Here is a 12,092-nt window from a genome sequence, read left to right on the forward strand (position 1 = left end):
AGGAGTGTTGCCAACAGATCAAGGGACGTGATCATTCCCCTCTATTCGGCACTGATGAGGCCTCATCTGGAGTACTGTGTCCAGTTTTGGGCCCCACACTACAAGAAGGATGTGGAAAAATTGGAAAGAGTCCAGCGGAGAACAACAAAAATGATAAGGGTGCTGGAACACAAGACTTATGAGGAGAGGCTGAGGGAACTGGGATTGTTTAGTCTGCAGAAGAGAAGAATGAGGGGGGATTTGATAGCTGCTTTCAACTACCTGACGGGGTTCCAAAGAGGATGGATCTAGACTGTTCTCAGTGGTAGCAGATGACAGAACAAGGTTTCAAGTTGCAGTGGGGGAGGTTTAGGTTGGATAGTAGGAAAACCTTTTTCACTAGGAGCGTGGTGAAGCACTGGAATGTGTTACCTAGGGATGTGGTGGAATCTCCTTCCTTCAAGGTTTCTAAGGTCAAGCTTGACAAAGCCCCGGCTGGGATAATTTAGTTGGGGATTGGCCCTTCTTTGAGCAGGGGATTGGACTAGATGACCTCCTGAGGTCCCTTCCAACCCTGATATTCTATGATTCCCCCAAAAAGAAAAGGAATACTTGTGGCACCTTAGAGACTAACAAATTTATTAGAGCATAAGCTTTCGTGAGCTACAGCTCACTTCATGAGCTTATGCTCTAATAAATGTGTTAGTCTCTAAGGTACCACAAGTACTCCTTTTCTTTTTGCCAATATAGACTAACACGGCTGCTACTCTGAAACCTCTCCTTACAGTGCGTATGATAAACCCATTGTTTCATGTTCTCTCTCTGTGTGTGTGTGTGTGTGTGTGTGTGTGTGTGTGTGTGTGTGTGTATATATATATATATAAATCTCTCCTCTGTTTTTTCCACCAAATGCATCCGATGAAGTGAGCTGTAGCTCACGAAAGCTTATGCTCAAATAAATTTGTTAGTCTCTAAGGTGCCACAAGTACTCCTTTTCTTTTTAGGTAGAGGAGGATCCTTCACATTCTTCTGGTCGTGAGAGCAGGTAGATCTCAGGGTAGACAGGATACAGCAGCTGGACTAGTTCTGTGTTGGAATGCTAACATTTAGGAAATTGCAGAAACAATAGGGAGGAGTGCTTAACATAATACTGCCCGTTGAATACTATCAGTTAGCTGATAATGACCTGATCTCTAAGTATGGCATGCTGAAAACAATGATCACAGAGGCAGAGAGGTCACATGTTCTAGTGGACCGATCCTGGTCTAGGAATCGGGAAGTCTTGCAGGCTAATTCCTGTTCTGCCATTGCATTGCAAAGTGGCCTTGGTCATGTCCCTTAACCTCTCTGTAGATGGTATTGCAGTTTCCCGATTTGTAGGTAGCACTAAAACTTGCCTTTCAAGCTCATGGAAGACTAATTAGCTGGTGAGTTTGTACAGTGTTTGAAGATGCAAAAGTACATGTGGTTTTTCCATGCTATAAAAATCTATTAGATTGGTACAGGTCCTTCAGCAACAGATGGGCAATTCTACATTATTGCAATAATACAAAAGAGATGGGAATACTGGAAGAATTTCTCTGGAGTTCTGGTTGAGGAAAATAGAAGACAGGGGAAACTGTTTAATTTTGCCTAGCCTCAAGGAATCTTCTGGATATCCAGTCCCTTTCCAAAGAGGACCTAGGAAATAAGGGCAGATTTCTAAATGAAGAGGTCCTCAAGCCAGCACATGGATTTGTTTGACTATTTTTAATTGTTAGCTTCTTTACTATTCTGCCCTGTAATATACAAGAGGACAGATCATCATCAAGTGGTTAGAGAATGATGGTAAAGATATCTAGTTTCCACTCCTGACTCTGGCACTGATTTGCTGTGGTATCCTTGGGCAAGACACTTGGGCCTCATTTTTCCTGTCTATATAAGGTAGGGTAGGATCTTTGGTACAAAAGTAGATTGATCTTATTTCAGTGGCTTTATAATTTTTCTTTATGTATACTGAGACAGCTAGCTGGAAATTAGCAAATGAATTTAGTTTTATTCAGCCTATGGAATGATTCCATCCAATCCCCGAAAGTGCCAGTTTATTAGTCATTTTCCTTAGCTGTGAGGCATTAATAGAACACAAAAGACTAAAGCTCACCCCATTGTATGGGAAATCCATGCATTATTGTTGCTCAGAGTGTCCTGGAAATCTAGATGCCTTACTTTAATTTTCCATGAGAAAGGGAATATTACATACAATGCTAAATTAACCACTAATGGATTTTAATGGGGCTTCACAGTTGGACATCCTCTCCATATTCCTTATCAGGACTTTAACACCCAAAGAAGTGGCTGCTCCCCAGAGTCCTTTCCAGGTTTTACACTGAACCCAGCAAATGCTCAGACTGGACTTTGATGCTCTGATTCAGTGGGACCTGTGGGTGATCAGCCCTCTGAAAGCCATGGAGTGTAGTCAGCGTGATCCCCATGCAGTGCAAACATGATCAATAATGCTCAGTTATGCGGCTTACCACCGAGTCTTGATGCTTAGATTTAAGAACTTGGGATGTGACAACCCCATCCAAGTTATTTTGCTTCCTCGTGTCCATTCCACTCAGAATTGTGGCTCATATAATTTGGTTTACACTGTTTCAATGCATTCCTTCTCAATCCTACCTATGGGATTTATTCCCCTTTGTGATGGGTGCCTATAAACTCTTTAACAATCATTAAGGGCAGGCCAAAACCAGGCTGGGGCAAGTGTGGGGAAACATGACTACTCCACATGTTGCCTCTGAGCTGAGAGGCAGCAACAGAGCCAGAAGTGCCAGGGCAGCAGTGAGTGAGCACCCCTTGGGGTTTTTAAGGTCAGGCTTGACAAAGCCCTGGCTGGGATGATTTAGTTGGGGATTGGTCCTGCTTTGAGCATGGGGTTGGACTAGATGACCTCCTGAGGTCCCTTCCAACCCTGATATTCTATGATTCTATGAACTCCTGGGAGCCAGGCTCCACAGGCAGGGGCTGGCTCCAGGGGGCGTTACCTGGCTCCTTTGGGGAGCCGACAAGAGCGTGTCGGGATGCAGCTTAGAGCTGTGCTGACCCCCGCCCCCCGGGAACTGCCTAGTTGTGCAGAGGTGGCCTGGCTTGGGGAGCAGGGCAGGGAGGGCTGCTGGGCAGCCAGACAGTGCCCTGGTTCCCACAGTGTGGAAAGTCAGGGCCTGAGCAGGCCAGGCAGCTCCTACCAGCTTCTGATCTGCCAGGTTCTGGCAGGAGGTAATGGTTTTCAAACTGAGATGGGTATGCCCCAGTTTGAAACCTCTGTGCTAAGTGGAAGGCAGAAATCTGGGAGGGCAGGGCATATGACCCCATATGCCCCCCCATTGCCTCTAGCGGGCGCAAATATGCTTGCTTGCCCCATGCACTAAAATGCCTAGTTACAGTTCTGATTAGGGGCATAGGCTGAGTAGAGAACAGACCATTACGATTTGCATGACATATGCCAATATTCACTTATGCATGGGTATCTTGTCTTTTGAGGATCAGTGATCCAGTTCCTATTTCTTTCATCGTATAGGGGCCACAAGTGTGTCGCAAGTGACTGAGTTACCAGAGGATAATAGCACAGGGGGTATTAGCTTATCTTCATTCCCTTTTCGGTGGTAGGGAAAAGGCTTGGGATTAGAGAGGAAAAGGTATTATCTCAACTCAAGACACACTAGTAATTCCCCTTAGGGCTGAATTTAATCAGAACACCAGAACTGGCATTCAAAAGTATCAGGAGATTTAAGTAAAACAGCAGTGGGTACTAGCAGGATTTTGATATGATGGGAGGGGAAATGTTTAGTGCTAGAACTATGTAAGGAGAGTCTGTGCTATCAAGTAAACATTCTGACAATCTCTGCAGTGGGCAGTCAGTAGCTATGCAAGACAGAGCTCTGTTTGAGGCCATGTGTCTTGCCGTACTGTAGCTCACTGACAAAGGCCACCCTGTTCTGCCTGGAACCTTGAATCAGCTCTTTGAAACCCACACTTTCCTTCATTTCTCTAGAAGGAATGAAACTGTTTGAGGGCCACAGCCTGCAGGTCAGGACTGAGGTGCCCTGACAGAGCTGTGTGAGAGAACCCAGGATTGGTTCAGCAGCTGCGGGCTGGAGAGTAGGATGAAGACATTTGCAGAGCTGGAATAGCAGGGGGTGCTTCTGGTCAGGATTGAGATGCATTGTCAGCTATTGTGTCCTATGGTAGTGGCAGCTCTTGGAAAGGTAGAGCTCCCTTGTTGCCAAGGTGGCTAAAAGCATATTTGGCTGCATTACTAGGAGCATTGCCAGCAGATCAAGGGAAGTGATTATTCCCCTCTATTTAGCACTGGTGAGGCCACATCTGGAGTATTGTGTCCAGTTTTGGCCCCCCCTCCCCACTAAAGAAAGGATGTGGACAAACTGGGGAGAGTCTAGCAGAGGGCAACGAAAATGATCAGGGGGCTGGGGCACATGATTTATGAAGAGAAGCTGAGGGAACTATGCTTATTTAGTCTGCAGAAAAGAGTGAGGGGGGATTTGATAGCAGCCTTCAACTACCTGAAGGGGTTTTCCAAAGAGGATGGAGCTAGGCTGTTCTCAGTGGTGGCAGATGACAGAACAAGGAAAAATGGTCTCAAGTTGCAGTGGGGGAGGTCTAGGTTGGATATTAGGAAACACTAGGAGGGTGTTGAAGCACTAGAATGGGTTACCTTGGGAGGTGGTGAAATCTCCATCCTTAGAGGTTTAAGGCCTGGCTTGACAAAGCCCTGGCTGGGATGATTTAGTTGGGGTTGGTCCTGCTTTGAGCAGGGGGCTAGCCTAGATGACCTCCTGAGGTCTCTTCCAACCCTAATCTTGGATGATTCTAGAGGGAAATTCAGGTCTCTGTTTTATAAAGTCTGTTATACAGCAGATGCTTCAATTGCTATTGTGTCAAAAATGCAGGGGCTAAACTATGAATGGTCAGATATGTTCCTGGACTCCTATGAAAACCTTAAACACAGTCTAATAGGCCTCTAGACCAAAGCCAGAGTCCCTAGCTTTGGAGTCACAGTAACCTGCTACCATCAACTTCTCAGCACAGCTTCTCCAGAGATAGCTCTCTGGTTAAATCTTTGTGGACCCCTGGCCTCCCCAGACACATCACAAAAGAGGATGCAGTAAATGGCATCCTAGTCCTAAGGAATCAGTCAGAGATATGCAGGCACATGCAGTCTAAGGAAAACTCCCATGTCTTCATATGATGCTTAAACAGCAACTGTCCCAGAAAAGCAGGCAAAGAGAAGAGATGGCAGGTCAGAATGAAGGAACATTGTCAGAGCAGTTCTGGAGCCTAGGACTAGAATATTAGGGGGAAGATGCTGGTTGGGACTGAGGTTCCTTGGCAGATTTCTGTGTGGAGAATCAGAGGCCTGAAACACAGGAGTTATGGCAGAGTGGGATGTAGATGCATTAGCACTGCTGCACATGGAGCAAGAGGTATAGCACCTGCCTGCATCAGACCTGGCTTTAGCCTCTGCTGTTGTTCACCTTCACAGATTATAAATCTAGTAGGGGCCACTGTGACAATCTAGTTTGATTTCAGAACTTCTCTGAATTAATTCTGCTTGGAATGAGAACTTTTTTTTTTTAAAGCCATCCAATCTTGATTTTAAACTTTGCAGTGATGGAGAATCCAACACAACCCTTGGTAAGTTGTTCCAGTGGTTAATGATACCCACTGTTAAAATGTTTGTGACTTATTTCTACTCTAAATTTGTCTAGCTTCAACTTCCAGCCATTGGATCTTGTTAAATCTTTGTCTGCTAGATTGAAGAGCCCTCCCAGACAGATCTGGCAATTCCCTGCAAGACCTCACTGTATTAAGTTTATGCATTATTGTGGGGCAGGGATTGAATGCAATTCTATGAGAGTGTTCCCCAGCCCTCCAGGAACTAAGAACAGTGGGGGAGTGATTAGGCAAATTTATTCAGGTTCTAACACCTCCAGAGAGATCCTACCACCTGGAGACTCATACATCTTGGTTCAGACTGGATTCTCCAGAGACCAACAGACAAAGGACTTTTGGATAAATAGCTAAATTTAAACTGAGTCAGGGCCTTCTCTTTGCTCCAGCAAACTGACAGGACCTTCTGTCCATGAACGGGGGGAAGCAATCATTATGGAAGGACTGACACCTGCCAGAGCCTGAGATTGGAGTTGGTAAGCTGGTGCTTATGGTTTCACAATCACTGGTAAGCTTTAGCATGTGTAGGTTCTGTTTTGAAAACATTGCAGAGAAAGCATTAACCTCAAGAACAAAGGGGTTTGCTGTTTATAAACTCTGGCACGAGCGCAAAAAGCAGATACTGGTCTGTTTAAGCAGTCTGGTTTGCTGGGAGTAACACAATGTATATAGGGAAATATGCAGCCTGGAAAAACCCTGCTCATGAGAGAAATGCAGGTTTCTTGCCCAAGAGGTGATGGCTGAGAAGCCATGCGCCTAGAATAGGTGCCCATGGTGGACCACGAGAGGGAAATACAGCTGCACTTGTGCTGAACTGTGACACTATTGCTAATGACAGGTTTCAGAGTAGCAGCCGTGTTAGCCTGTATCCGCAAAAAGAAAAGGAGTACTTGTGGCACCTTAGAGACTAACAAATTTATTTGAGCATAAGCTTTCGTGAGCTACAGCTCACTTCATCAGATGCATCAATGCTAATATTCTGTTCTTCCTGTAGGTAGATCAAGTCACTCCTTCACCTCTCTGTGAAAAGCTAAATATATTAAACTCCTGGATTCTCAATAGAAGGTGTTTTTCAATCCTTTTCCTGATCACTAAAATGCACTGACACTGATCCTTAGGCCCTGTTCTGGCTGCTTTGTGCCACTTTGGCAGCACAAAGCAGCCCTAAAAACCAGCTTAACCATCCATTGAGATTCTTTGAGGATTCCCTGGTGCATATGGTTTCACAATCACTGGAGCAGCTCCAGCATCACCCTCTTAGACCCCAGTGCCAGAGGTAGAAATCCCTGACCACTGGAGCTGCCTGAGCTGGAATTTACTCCTTCAGCACAGTGAGAGATACTCTAAGTTAGAGCAGTCTGAGGCTGCAGCAGGGGATGATGGGTCCAGCCCAGATCAGTTTTGGGATCTGAGGGCTAATCAGAGAAGTAGCTCAGAACTACTTTTTGCTCCCAACCCTTCTGCACTTGCAACAAACAGCTCAGAAAACACAGAAAGTCAGGTCTTTGGTTCATTTCATCCCACTCTTCTCCCTGCTAGAAAAGTTAAACCCTGGCTAGTACTGAAAAGTGTTGGTGGCAAACACCTGATCTGAACTTCTCCTACTGAGAAGTTGGAGTTTAAAAAGCATCAGCAAAACTCCAAGTGATTCCTCCATTACTCAGGGACAGGTGAAAAATGTGTCTTTATACCCACACATTTCTAAATAAATCTGGTCTTCAATCCTGTTAAGTGAAGCCTGCAGATCCAAGGGAGTGGAAGTCTATTGCTCCTCTGAAACAGATTTGTGCAAAAGTTTTTCAGAGCAGTGAGAAACAAAGGCAGAATCAACAGGCACAAAAATGACTGATAACATAATTTTTCCACTAGCAGGAGGCTGTCATCCATCTGTTATGACAGAGCTGCTTAGACTGGGGAAGAGAGCGACTTGTTCTCATGTTTAAGGTGCTTCTTCACTGGTAAAACTGATGTCTCCAGCCTCAGAATCCTGTTCCAGCTAATGTCCCCAATTCACACACCACACATCAGAGGCAGGGGAAAGGATTCCATGGTTTAGATCACCGAGTTTTAAGTCTGCTTATTATAATGTAGTAAATATTTTTTTACTGAACTAGTGCTCAGAGGCCACAATCAAGACAGAATATAGGTGAATTCCTTTGTGCTAGGTGCTGTATAAATGCATATGAAGACAGTCCCTGCCCCAGCAGCTATGATTAGAGCACTAACCTGAGACTCAAGAAACCCAGCTTCAGTGTCCTGCTCAGTCACAGACTTCCCATGTGACTTCGGGTAAGTCTTAGGCCTGGGTTTAAGCTTAACAATGCCTAACTTTTAGGCACCTAGGGGAAAAAAAAAAATCACTGAAACCCTATGATCCACAAAGACTGAGTTCAATGCCGTGGCTCCCTATACAATGAATGGGGAGGGATCAGCACCACCAAATGTGATCCACAAAAGCCAGCATTCTAGGCAGGAAACTGCCAAAACTAGCCAATGGGAGATGTGCTGAGAGGGTTATGTGCTAAGCTCTGCCCTTCTCACAGGCCTAGGCCCCTATGTCCATTTAGCAGTCCACAGATGGAAACCTGTGACCTCGAGTCAGGTGACGTAGGGCCCCAAGCTGCTCCCTGGGGGAAAATGAGCTAGGTACCTGCCTCACTCAGCCAAGGAGCTGGTGCTTCCTCAGTCTCTCCTCTTGAAGCTGTCCCACTGTGGGTAGCTAATGGAAAGAGGTAGCTGCAGCTTGAACATGGGTACTTGAAGCACTAGACGATGAAGTCATTTCCATTCTTTCTCTGGCCCACTGTGGATAAAAATTTAATCACTGGTCCAGAGAGAGAAAATGGCTCATTCCATGGTCCAGGCACCCACCAGGGAGGTGGGAGACCCTGGGCCCAGTCCACCTGCTCCAGCCACTCTTTATCTGGAGTTAAACAGCTTCCACAAGACAGTGCAGGAACCACACATCAGAATATCCCATAAGTAGAGCACTCTGCAGTGAGGTGGGAGGCCTCTGTTCAAATCCTTCCTCTCTCTCTGGCAGGGGGATAGGAATTGAACCTGGGTCTCCCACATGGCAGGCAAGTGTTTGAACCACTGGGCTGAAAGGTGGGCTCCTCCTCCAGCTGGATTCTGAATGGGATGGCTTGCTCAGAGGCCATTTACAAGATTCAGCACCTTAGGGAGCTGAACGCTTATCTTCCCCAGTTTGTGGAACACTCTGGGGCTTAGGTGGGAGTTGGGCAGCAGGATGTTTAGATGGAGGGAGAAGAGTGAGTTTAGGTGACAGCAGAGCAGGAGTTCTGTGGATCTCAGCAGTGCTTTGGGCAAAATGCTATTGTCCCCCTTTTACAGGTGGGGGAAGTGAGGCAAAGAGGCCCACATCAATAGAGGTACTTACAACATCCCCAGCAGAGAGGTGCCTGAGGATAAGTATATTACCAACTGGGAAACACACTAATGCTATTCTGGTGGGAGCCAAAGTCGTACCTAGATAATTACAATCCAAAAAAGATGAATGACATGCTGTAACAGGGAGGTACTCACCACTGCAGCATCTCCTACTAGCCATCCTGGGAATTAGCTCTCATTTCACCAGAGCGCCCTCATCTAGTGGTATCTTGGCCATTGTCATTCTTGCCTCCACCTCTCGGACCCATGCCACTCCCTGGTCCATGGCATCCTCTTCTGGAGCAGCCTTCTGGCTATGCCCCACTCGGTTCTCTCCCAGCTTCTAGGGGACCCAACAGTCCTCAGTCCAGTGACTTGCCTCAGTAGCAAACTGTAGTCTCTAGTCTAGCCACTCACCTGAGTGGCAAACTGCAGTCCATTCACTGGCTACTCCCCTCAGTGGCAAGTGGGAGGGCAAAGGGTGGGGAGGACACAGCCCAGGGACTCTATAGCTGGCAGCCACATACTGCTCCTCCTCTTACTCCACTGTCTTTTTCCCCTGGGCCACTTCCCCACCACCCTAGAACCTTCTTCACACTTGTATCAGGGCCTCAGTCTGGCAGCCATCAGACTGGAGCTCCATCTTGCTCCCCTGACCCTGCCTAGCACTGCTTTGTCCATGGTGCTCTCGCTCAACCCTCCTACAGGGCAACCAGTCCTCCTCCCTTGGCCTCCAGGGAGAAACTTCCTCTATTCTGCTCATCAGCCCTTCTTATATGGGCCAGCCAGGCCCTGTTTGGCTGCTCCACCAAGCGTTATCCCTATTGGATGGCTCAATAAGCCCTCTGCTAATTGGCTGGGTTCTGCACAGCCTTCCCAAAGCTGCTTTAACCCTTCTTCTACCTGTGTGGAAAATAGGTTGGAAGCCCTGAGGGCATAGTGGCAGGAGTAAGCAAAGGAGTAAGAAGAAAAGGAGTACTTGTGGCACCTTAGAGACTAACAAATTTATTAGAGCATAAGCTTTCGTGAGCTACAGCTCACTTCATCGGATGCACGAAAGCTTATGCTCTAATAAATTTGTTAGTCTCTAAGGTGCCACAAGTACTCCTTTTCTTTTTGCGAATACAGACTAACACGGCTGCTACTCTGAAACAAAGGAGTAAGTGCAAACATGGGGAATTTAGATCCCTGAAATAGTACTTGGAATGGTAAAATCTGAGTTGATTAAGGTGTCATTTTGGGAGATAAGCAAGTGATTTAAGGAAAGAGTGAAAAGTTAACTCTGCAGAGGCTGGAGGGAATTAAGCAGTTAAACTTTATGAAAGTATTAAAAAGGAAAAGTGTTATAAAAAGAGAATTCTTGGTTTCTTTCCATCCATTCTGAAGGAAAAATGGGCCCTTTTCCAAAGGAATGTCTGTAAATAATCCAGGCAAAGAGGCTATCTAATTGAAATCATTTGACTATGGACAATTTAGTCAAATTTGCTAAAAAAAAAAATATAAGGGGGTTCTATTGGAACTTAACTGCCCCAAATGTATAAAGGGAATGTAATCTATATACAGCTATGTAAAAACAGAGCAGTGTAGAAGGAATGTGCATTTTCCCCAGGACATGTGCAGTATATATTGTAGAAGGGGTAAAAGAAATGCAAACATACCATGCTACTTAATTAAAATCCTATTAGGGCACAATAGGTTGTGTTGGTTTTTTTTGTCAGATTTTTGTTTAAAAGCAGGAGTTAAAAGTGAAAAGTAATCAAAACTCTGGTAAAAGTTAATTGTGTCCCTTTTAAAACAGAGTCTCTGAGTTGCTAATGGCTTTGGATCCAAAAGCAAGCCAAAAAGTGTCTGTGTTAATGCAAATTACCTAATGGATAAAGGTAGAAGCCATTGAAACTTGTCCTGCCTAGAGAACAAACACAGAAAAATATGGGGGTAATTCCTCTGTTTTGCCTGCAATCAGCAAGGGTATTTATAAAAGAAAGGAATATTTTAAGCAATAATCTGCCACCCCCAAAGGGGTAGAAACATGTTCTTTTTGTTTTTTATAAAATCAGGAAAAGCTGATACCAGCTGAAGAGCAACCCAAAATACCATGAATCTACTGTCACAATAAAAATTGTGTTTTGTGTTCAATGTTTTGTCTTGTGTTGTTTGTCCTGTTGCTAGCACTGTTGTGTATTAAAAAAAATACTGCAAGGAAACATTTTCAGGTAGTAGACACCATATTAGGAGGAATTGGTTTTGGAGCAGGGATTATAAATACTGTAAAACTGAAGGTAATTTAAAAAAATAAATTAAGCTCTCTGTCCCAGCTACAGGACAGCCTAATACAGAAACAAATGGAAATGAAAAACCATACTGCTATAGCTATGGGATGTACCGAAATGCAGATACTTTCTTTGTCCACCTTGGAACACAAAATGTTTTGGGTAATATCAGGAAACACTAAGGTTTGAATACACTTGCTAAAGCAAAGAAAAAGATCACTGTTTAATACTTATCAATGCGAATGGATGCAGTATGTTTCTAGCATATTAAGGCCAGACCTTTTAATTGAGGAAATTGATGTTAAAAACGCACACCAATAAACTCTGAAGCAAAGATATGGAAAGTTAGCCTACTCCTCATATGGCACATGGAATCCTTCTGGCTACCCCAGACCTTGAGCCAGTGGGCTGGGGAGGTAGAGAAGCTATTGGACCCCAGAGGTTGTACCCAGTGGACTCCTCAAAAGTGGGTGTGCTTGTCCTTGCCTGTTGCTCCAGAGCCCTGTAATAAAGACATTTCACTAGGATCCTGTATGTGGAATGCATTGAATAATGAGATCAAAGTATTGTATAATGGGCAATATGTATGTGTTAATTCCTGAAAAGAAGTGTTTTGGGAGAATGGAAGTGTTAGCAACCCACTAGTAGACAAATGTAAATGTAATGTAAGTGCTGTGTTTACCAATAATCACATTTACTATTTACCACAACCAAAAAAGTCTCAGC

Source organism: Dermochelys coriacea, chromosome 10 (assembly GCF_009764565.3).
Source record: "Dermochelys coriacea isolate rDerCor1 chromosome 10, rDerCor1.pri.v4, whole genome shotgun sequence".
Lineage (NCBI taxonomy): Eukaryota > Metazoa > Chordata > Testudines > Dermochelyidae > Dermochelys > Dermochelys coriacea.